Raw genomic sequence first — 10719 nt, forward strand, 5'->3', positions numbered from 1 at the left:
CAGGGCCAAAAGAATGGGAATGGGTGGGTAGGGAAGTGGGGGGCGCTATGGGGGACTTTTGGGATAGCATTGGAAATGTAATTGAGGAAAATTTGTAATAAAAGTATTAAAAATCAAAAAAAAAGGAAAAAAAAATAAAATCTGTAGTCATTCTTTCTTTTCAGTGTATTAGTAGTGGTTGCTAAATAACAGTTTTAATTAGAAAACAGTTAATAGCACATTAATTTAGATTTGGTTGTATTTTTAATATGGGAAACATTTGTTTAAAGACTGGGCAATAAATGTCCTATTATCCTGAACATTATGTTATATGTCAAACAGATAAATACTGCTGGACCTTAACAACATTAGGTTTAATTGACAGGTCCATGTGGATAATAAGACATTAGAAATCTGAATTCAATAATGTCACAACTTAGTCCAGGAATAAATATGATATTACCAAAGAGGCTGCCTTACAGTCTGTCTCCATGTATAAGTTCTGTGGACTTTTTGTCTTATCAGACATTGTGCAGAGGATCCCTGGGACTTTAGTCATCACTATAAATTATATGCTCTCAATCCTTCTCCAGGAAAAACTCTCTCTTTCTCTCTCTCTGTCTCTCTTTATCCCCTATGTGTGTATTTGTGTGTGTGTGTGTGTATACGTGTGTGTTAGAAAATATTGGAAGGTTCATAAGCATAACATATTAGTAGCTAAGCATAAAGCTGATGGTTTTTTCCTTGTGCTTTCCTGTATCCTACCAGTATTCTATTATGAATGGTTATCTTCTAATGTCAAAAATAAAGGTAGACAAGTATACAAAACTAAATGACAGGATTCTGACATCAGCTTTGTATAGAAAAAAAAAAAACATGGCACTGAATTACGTCCCAACCCTACTGCTTTTAGCCTACCTGTCCTTGCAGATGAATGTTTTATCATAAAATAATGGACAGCCTTGTGAGAGTTCCTTAGGAGAGGTGATCATGAGCTGCATTAGGGCCCTCAGTGTGGAGCTTCCATTCTGCAATGGGCTGCATAAGTACTGATTTCATGTAAGATCAAGAATTCTATGCCTAGCCTCTCTTTCTATCACTCCAATCTCCCCACTATTGACTCTGGTGTCCTTTCTCTAGGGCAGGTAAAACATGCAATTATACTAATGAGCACGAAAGTAATTAACTGGGTGAGAAATATGCCCAGAGTACATTTTAGATGGAGCTTTATACCAAGCATTCAATTAGTTAAGGAAAACCAGGTAGGAGATAAGGCCTCAGAACAACCTAATAAGATTAAAAAAAAAAAAAAAAAAACCAGCTGGGGCAACCTTCTTGCAAGACACCAGAAGCAGGCAAAGTTATAAGAAAGTCATTCTGGACTGTCCCACTTATATAATAACCTTGGCAAGACTAACTCTGAACCTTCAATTCCAATAAGCCTGAAGAATGAGGAAGAGCCCTGTCCATCATCCTTACCCCTGGTAATCAGTGCTACACTGCTAAATGAAGTACTGCATCTTCATACAAAACCATGGCACAATCAGAATACAAGTTCATGGGGTTGGGCCAATGGATGTGACTTGTGGCCCCACACACCCACATAAAGGTCTAGAGTGGCTGAGCATAGCTTTGATCCCAGTGCAGGAAAGGAGCAGTGGATGGAGAGGGGCAAACTCTTGAAACTCCTTGGCCAGCTGAGGCAAGTGCTGAGTTCTGTGCCCAGTAAGAGAAGCTGGCATAGACCCAGGATTGGGGAATCTGAGAGGGACAGGGATCCTGATATGACAGCAATGTGAGTGAGTGGCCTTGAGGGCTAAGCCTCCACCTGGAAACGTATCCCTAAAGCTGGGTCTAAGTTTGGTTTTCAAGTGAACAGGATCAAGTTTTTAATTTATATCAGACTATTTTTTTGTAAAATATGTTTACCACATGAGCATTGTGGCAGGTACGTTCTATCACATGTCAAGAAACGTCCTTGTATCTTGCCTGGTACCTTATAGTAAATGGTGGCGCAGGTGCTGACAGGAAAGAAGCCACAGTCAGGCAGCTGTGCTGTTTGTACAGATCCCCACAGGCCACTACTGCCTCCCCAGCCCCCTTTTACTTTCTCTAAAAATACATACGGTACCGTTAACTTCCTAGAAGCTCCGAAAAGTGCTTCAGTGACCAAGTACATTTAAACAACAGTATGACGACCCCGTGGGAAGGAGTAAGAGAGTACAGATAGCTGCAGGTCCTCTTTTTCTGCTTGGTTAATTGGATTCACTGAACTGGCTCTCACAATGACAAAAAGCAAATGTTGGGATAGAAGCCTTTCATCAGTGGAGAAGAGCGGCAGCATTTCAAACAAACATTTGATCAAACATTTCATCACACAGTCTGTGTTTGCCCACGAAGGCTCTTCTGTCACTCTGTGCACCTTCTGTCTCCTTTCCAAAATATTTGCTTGTCACTTTCAAGGCACAGGTTGAGGACATGAAATCTCTCTCTCTCTCTCTCTCTCTCTCTCTCTCTCTCTCTCTGTCTGTCTGTCTCTCTCTCTCTCCTTCTGTTTTATTTGGGGTTGTAACTATGCACTGTCCAGATTTAGCCGTCATGAATGATTTTTGGAGGTAGTTTTTTTTTTTTTTTTGATGAAGCCAGTGGTAGATACATGATGAAAAATGTTCTACATTCTCTGAATAAAGCTTGCTTTTTAATTTTGTCCTCTAGTCTATTTGTTAACTTCCTGGATAAAAAGTCATTATCTAGTTCCATTCTTCCACGTTCAGGGCCCAATTCTGCATCTCTGTCTTCTCAGCCGCTTCATCAACTAAACTATCATATTTGCTCATATTTATTTAATAAAACTACTTCACACATGAAGTCTCAACACCCCCCCCAAAGAGACACATGACATATTTCCACTTTCAAGACACACAGAATCAGGAGGAAGCTTTTAAATGAAGTAACAATGCCATTGTAGTGTGGAAAATTCTATTATGGGGCTATGCTCCCCAACTTAAGGAGGTGGAGAAGATTAAGTTCCTCCTATGTGCTACCAGGATAATAGCAGAAGGAACGAGGATCAAAGGGATAAAAATAGCTCACGTTTCATTAAGTGAGAACAAAGGCCAGTTACCTGCCAAGATAACAGAGAATATGTGAAGTTCTCCTTACAACAAAGTATATGCATACCAAAGAAAGCAGTAAACCAAGGGGCACTGAACATGACTCGTGCAAAACAACAGGTAAAACATGGACAGGACCTGGTCTTTCCAAGATGTCTATTATCTTTGGTAGTTCAGGAGTTAGGCAAGTTGGGGATGTACTGAGGAAGAAGTTTGAGTTATGGAAAGATTGGGATTGTTTCAAATTCTGTGAAAACTGACTTGGCAGGGAAAGAATAAAGACTGGCAAACCACTTATAAGTCCGACATGTGCCGGGCATGGTGGCGCACGCCTTTAATCCCAGCACTCGGGAGGCAGAGGCAGGCGGATTTCTGAGTTCAAGGCCAGCCTGGTCTACAAAGTGAGTNCCTGGTCTACAAAGTGAGTGCCAGGACATCCAGGGCTACACAGAGAAACCCTGTCTCAAAAAAAAAAACCAAAAAAAAAAAAAAAAAAAAAAAAAGTCCCACATGTAGTAAAAACAAGACTAGGAGAATTGGAGCCAAGGAAGAGCCAAGAGCCTAAGAATGTGGAGGATAAGATATTTCAAATGCTCTCTAGGATAAGGAGTGAAGAAAGATGGGAAGGAGGGAGAGTCTAGTTGATTCTTGAATTTTCTTATCTCACTGAATTTTTATAAAAACAAGCAGGCACACACAGAACACACACACACACACATACACTAAGTGTATATATTGACCTAAGAACTCTTTAGCAAATTGCACCATTAAGTGTTTACACATTTATGAATCTGTTATTGATCTTTTACTTCTGTGTTCTTAGTGGAACATGAACCAAGAAAGCCTCGTGGCATTTGCAGGAAATCTAGTTGCCAAAGTCTATTAATTTCTTGAGAGTGAGTTGCTCATATCTAAAATTTTAGTTCATTTTAGCCATTACACTAAGTAGTGCTGCAATGTAACATTTCCTAGGTGCTTTTTATTACAGTATTATATCTTAAAATTTATTGATTATTTAAGATATATGGAATATATTCATAATATGTTGAACATTTTAAGATTGATCACAAGCTTCCATACCTGGCTGTAGAAATAAATAGCAAATGCCATTTTGAAGCCCTGCTGAGCCTCTCAGTGATCTCACCACAGATTTTCCACCTACCTGCTTCTCAGGTGCTCACAAATCCAGTTACTTAAAGTTAGCCATTTCTTTTCCTTCTCTTTCCAGATTATGCCATATGACCTCTGAACAAGTGTGGTCATGCTGGGTGTGTACTTCCACCTCAGTTATGATCTTACATGTTCCTGGATATGCATCTCAAGGTCATTTCATCATCTGAGTGTCAGAGTTCACTTACAGAAACTAAGGTTGTTCAGCCTACTGCACATCTATGCTGGTACTAGGTTATGCTGGGTTTTCCTTGTTAGTTTTATTAAAGTCACAAGGCATGGACACATGCATTCACCGGCCTTGAGCTGTACATAGCCAAGCACAACAACATCCTAGCCCTCCTTCCATCCATAGCCACACTTGGAGCTGTCACCTACAATGATGTCAGTGCTATCTTCTGCAATACTTCCTGAAAGACTTGCTTGAGGCTGCTTCATGGTTAAGTTTTCTATAAGTAATACTACGCACTAAAGGTACATGTAATTAAGTACATACACAAAACAATAAATTAGAAATGTACCATTGTTACCAATTTTTATGATTTCATGTGTGTGTAGTATCTGTGGGAAGACGGTAGGTTTGTTTTTACTACCATCACCCCAAATATGTGATCAATTACTGTGCATTATAGCCTGACTTTATAATAAATGTGATATCACAAAGAAAGTCTCAATCAGAACCAGAGAGTAGGTACTGAGAGAAAGCTTGAAGAGTGGTGCAAAAATCAGAGAGAAATGGAGCTTGACTGCCAAGAGATATATACTCAGCAACCAGGAACGTCAAGAGGAAGGCTCCAGTATGAGCAATAGTTCATACAGGAATTACAGCTCATGTCTTCAAACCTATAGATTAGTAAAAGCTTGAGAAAGAATTGGAAGGAAGGAAGGAAGGAAGGAAGGAAGGAAGAAGTGAAAGAAAGCAGGGGCAGTTGTTTGATGGAGAATACTTAATGAAGACTACTCCACTCTGGATTACTCTCTGGGACTGTTCATACCTAGGGGAATAGAATGTGACAGTAGACATGTGACTGCACACAAGGCTCAGACTGTAAGGCTTGAGTGAAAATTATCATTGCAATATTCTTTTTTTTTTTTTTTTATTTTTCGAGACAGGGTTTCTCTGTGTAGCCTTGGCTGTCCTGGAACTCACTTTGTAGACCAGGCTGGCCTCGAACTCAGAAATCCACCTGCCTCTGCCTCCCGAGTGCTGGGATTAAAGGCGTGCGCCACCATGCCCGGCTCATTGCAATATTCTTAAGGCCACGAACTTGTACTGTCATACATTAATTTCAAAATAGAAACTAATGTTTCCCTTTGGTAGGACCACCTCCTTTTTTTCTTTGGAGATTGCTCATTCTCAGGACCTTTGTGATGCCTCTGGTTACAAAGGATCCTTACATCCCTGCCAATAAGCTACACATTCTTCTATATTTTGGTTTATCTACTCCCTTAGTTAATGTTAATATCTCATGAGGAGACATGAACAAATCTCTGCTTCCACTGATAGGAACTGTACTATGATAGAACATAGTACAGTCCTACCAAAGTCAAACTTGGCAAAGCAGAGAGTTTAGGGGCTTGTTTATATTGACAAGGGGAGGATGACCCCAAAGTAGCTGAAATATGCATAATGGTGCCTTTGCGGGTGCAGAGTGGAATCTCCCATTCAGTTAACCTTCCACCTTGCATATACTCTAGCATCTCCTGAGACTGTGAGGCCATATGCAATTAGAGCAGAATTACACACAGCTGACAGGCAGGCACATTAAGGATTGGCTGAAATGTGAGATGAAGGTCTGGCAACCCCCCTCCTGCCTTTCTTCTATGAGTGCATATCAACAGGCTGGATCCCGGCTGTCTCTGGTGAGTAGTCACAGCTGCTGTGATGATGATAATGGCTGCTTTGCTGAAAGGACAGCATCCCACAACACTTGGATATTACTCAATCCAAAAAGTTTCAGTCTGTGTACTCAAATTTTTATCAAAGTATAGAATTTATACTTGAAAATAAAATTCTCTCCTGTTCACTCATGAAAGACTGAAGACCTTCATAAAGTCTTATAGAGATCAAGGGAAATGGCAATGTTGCCTAAAACACATAGAAACTTAGACTCTTGACATAGAGAACTCAAGTCATACAATAGAACATTTTACAGAGATTAAACCAATGTTATTATGGATTCTAACATAATCAACAGGTGTATGTTAGCATAAATGCTGTCGTTTGGTCACTTTAAAGTTTTTTTGATTCAACAAAATGTATATCTTTGTAAGTATGTTTTAAGTACCAGATACTTAAAGATACCAGGAGAAAATGAAAGTTCTCTTCATGTGGTGTCCATCACAAATTTACAACAAGCAACAGTAAGTAGGCAGTGGCAGACAAGTATCTCCTGAGGAAAGAATCAAGTGCCGTCTCTGTCTCACTTCTTTTTTACCAGGACCATCTGATAAACCTATCTGGTTTACCTTGTTAAGGCTGATAAATATTGACAATTCTTAACTAGTGCTTAAACATTTAACAGATTTTAGAGCCTTATCACAAAGAATTCAACGAGGGAAAGGAGAAATTTCAGATAAAGGCATAATATTTATTGAAAACCTAGATATGGAAAGAATATCCCGAAAGTCCCCTATACCCTCTCCCTGCCTTGCTCCCCTACCCACCCACTCCCACTTCTTGGCCCTGGCGTTCCCCTGTACTGGGGCATATAAAGTTTGCTAAACCAAGGGGCAAGGAGCTGACGGCATCTGCAACCCTATAGGTGGAACAACAATATGAACTAACCAGTACCCACATGAGTTTCTTAAACAATAAAGTCAGAACTGGGAATGCCACAATAGATGGTGCTGAAAGGAGAGAAAGGACCTTCCAGGAGGCAGAAAGAGCTCCTGGGAAGAGCACAAGTAAAAGAGCAGCAGCTGAAGGAATGGTGGGAGCATTGTGGCATCTAAAGCACACTTCAAGCAGAGAGCAAACTGGTAATGTTTGGAGAGTGGCTGTGCAGGCATGAGGCTAGAAAGCTACAGGTCTTCCCTACACACATTAATAGTCTTACAAACACTGAATACACTGTTGGCATGTTGCCCATATTTTAATCATGTCAAACAGCAGGCTTCAAGGTATTGTGGGACAAGGCTAGGTGCTTGAGGTAGGGGGAGTGGGGAGGGGAGCAGGTGCAGCTTTGCTGTGTTTGGCTCCAGCTAGAGCCAGAATATAATATCCAAACCGACATACACTGTGATCATCGTGTGTTAAGGATTCTTACATTTGAAAATGGGTTTACATTCATTCTCACCAAATACAACAGCAGTGTCTGAGCTTGCAGTGCCATAGTGACATCAGGAACCATCCATAACAAAGCTTTCCTTGCATGCTTCTGACTTAACAGATTAAATTTCTCCATTTTAAAGTTAAAATTATATGCATGCTGTACGTAAAATCTCTGTAAAACATGAATTTGTTCATAAGCATGCCAAGTTTAGCTTTCATCTAATACTTACATCTTCCCATTACCAAACAGAAAGGAGGTTTAAATCAGGACAACCCAGAGCTGCAACTGGAGAAGTGGAATAAATGCAACATACAAAAAAGATGAGGTCCTCTGAATATACGGGGAACATGAACATCAAGAGCATAGGATAGCAAGTGATGTCCAGTGATGGGCAGGGAGCAAGGGTACAGCAACAGGAGAACAGTGAGGTGAGGGTTTGATCTCATCTGGAGCGCAGAAAATCATCAAAATCTTTTAAGGAGTGTGGTGCCCTACAATACCACAAGGGGTATTGGCACTTGTTAAGACACCAAGAGGCTTAATAAATTATGTTTACTGAGATTGTATTGAGAATCTATCCATACAATTTATCTTTTTATCATTTGAACTTTCAGTGAACTACTGTTTGCTTTCTTCCTCCCCTCCTCTCTAATGCTTCTTCTCCTTCTTCCTCTGTCCTCATTTTTTCAAAAAACAAAAAACAAACAAACAAACAAACAAAAAAACCCAACCGGTAGGAAGGACACATGCTCCACTATGTTCATAGCAGCCTTATTTATAATAGCCAGGAGATTGAAAGAAACCAGATGCCCCTCAACAGAGGAATGGATACAGAAAATGTGGTACATTTACACAATGGAGTACTACTCAGCTATTAAAAAGAATGAATTTATGAAATTCCTAGGCAAATGGATGGACCTGGAGGGCATCATCCTGAGTGAGTTAACACAATCACAAAAGAACTCAAATGATAAGTACTCACTGATAAGTGGATATTAGCCCAGAAACTAAGAATACCCAAGATATATAATACAATCTGCTAAACGCATGAAACTCAAGAATAACAAAGACCAAACTTTGCCCCTTCTTAGAATTGGGAACAAAACACCCATGGAAGGAGTTACAGAGACACAGTTTGGAGCTGAGACGAAAGGATGGACCATCTAGAGACTGCCATATCCGGGTATCCAGCCCATAATCAGCTTCCAAACGCTGACACCACTGCATACACTAACAAGATTTTGCTGAAAGGACCCAGATATAGCTGTCTCTTGTGAGACTATGCCGGGGCATAGCAAACACAGAAGTGGATGCTCACANTCAGCTATTGGATNGATCACAGGGCCCCCAATGGAGGAGCTAGAGAAAGTACCCAAGGAGCTNAAGGGATCTGCAATCCTATAGGTGGAACAACAATATGAACTTACCAGTAACCCTGCCCCCCCCCTCTGGAGCTCATGTCTCTAGCTGCATATGAATCAGAAGATGGCCTAGTAGGCCATCAGTGGTAAGAGAGGCCCATTGGTCTTGCAAACTTTATATGCCTCAGTACAGGGGAATGCCAGGGCCAAGAAGTGGTAGTGGGTGGGGGGAGTGTGTGTGGGACTTTTGAAATAGCATTGGAAATGTAAATGAAATAAATACCCAATTAAAAAAAACAAAAACAAAACAAAAAACAAAAAACAAAACAAAACACAAAAAAAACACCCAAACATGTTATCATCTCCAGGAACCCCTACTCTCCTCCTTTTCTATGATACTATTATTTATTCTTAAACTGTCACAGACTTCCAAGTTAACATTTTTCCTGGTAAATGGTAATATTTTTGAAGAAATTTTAATATAAAATATAAACACTAATTTCACTATTGACCAACTATCTCTATTTTTCAATAAAAGACATATGCTTATAAATTCACAATGAAAGCTAATATATTAATGACAAACAGTACAAATTTGTCCCTTAAACTTTGGGAAAGAAAAACAAACATATCTACTCTTCAATATTCTAATCAATGTTATATCAGAATAATAACAAGCAAAATACTTGTTAGTAAAATAAATGTCTCAAAGAACCTTTAATGATCTGTTAAGTCAGACTGATGCTGGCCATCTATTGCTGTGCATTCAGTCAATCTTAAGCGTGGTTTGTTTCTCTAGGGAGAATCCCTTGGAGAAAGTTCTTTGTCTCATGATGTTGCTTTAACCTCATAGGTCCATTATATATGGATTATGGCTTCAGGTTCCCTGTTTTTATGGGATTCACATGTATGGAAACATCTATGGGTCTATATGTGTTTCCCATTCTTTTTCTTCTGTTTGATTGTTTGTTCCCATTCCAACTTGTTTACTTTTAGTTTACTTTATTTTATTATTTTTCTTTAAGTGCCTTTTTTATTTCCTAAAGAAAAACAGAAGACCCAAAAATGAACCCACACACCTATGGTCACTTGATCCTCGACAAGTGAGCTAAAACCATCCAGTAGAAGAAAGACAGCATTTTCAACAAATGGTGCTGGAACAACTGGTGGTTATCATGTAGAAGAATTCGAATCGATCCATTCCTATCTCCTTGTACTAAGGTCAAATCTAAGTGGATCAAGGAACTCCACATAAAACCAGAGACACTGAATGTTACAGAGGAGAAAGTGGGGGAAAGCCTTGAACATATGGGCACAGGGGAAAAATTCCTGAATATAACAGCAATGGCTTGTGCTGTAAGATAGAGAATTGACAAGTGGGACCTCATGAAACTGCAAAACTTCTGCAAGGCAAAAGACACCCTCAATAAGACAAAAAGGCCACCAACAGATTGGGAAAGGATCTTTACCTATCCTAAATCAGATAGGGGACTAATATCAAACATATATATAAAGAACTTAAGAAGGTGGACTCCAAAAATTCAAATAACCCCATTAAAAAATGGGGCTCAGAGCTAAACAAAGAATTCTCACCTGGGGAATACTGAATGGCTGAGAAGCACCTAAAAAAATGTTCAGCATCCTTAATCATGAAAGAAATGCAAATCAAACCAACCCTGAGATTCCATCTCACACCAGTCAGAATGGCTAAGATCAAAAATGCAGGTGACAGCAGATGCTGGCGAGGATGTGGAGAAAGAGGAACACTCCTCCATTGTTGGTGGGATTGCAAGCTTGTACAACCACTCTGGAAATCAGTCT

The sequence above is a fragment of the Mus caroli genome, chromosome 2 (genome assembly GCF_900094665.2).
Source record: "Mus caroli chromosome 2, CAROLI_EIJ_v1.1, whole genome shotgun sequence".
Lineage (NCBI taxonomy): Eukaryota > Metazoa > Chordata > Mammalia > Rodentia > Muridae > Mus > Mus caroli.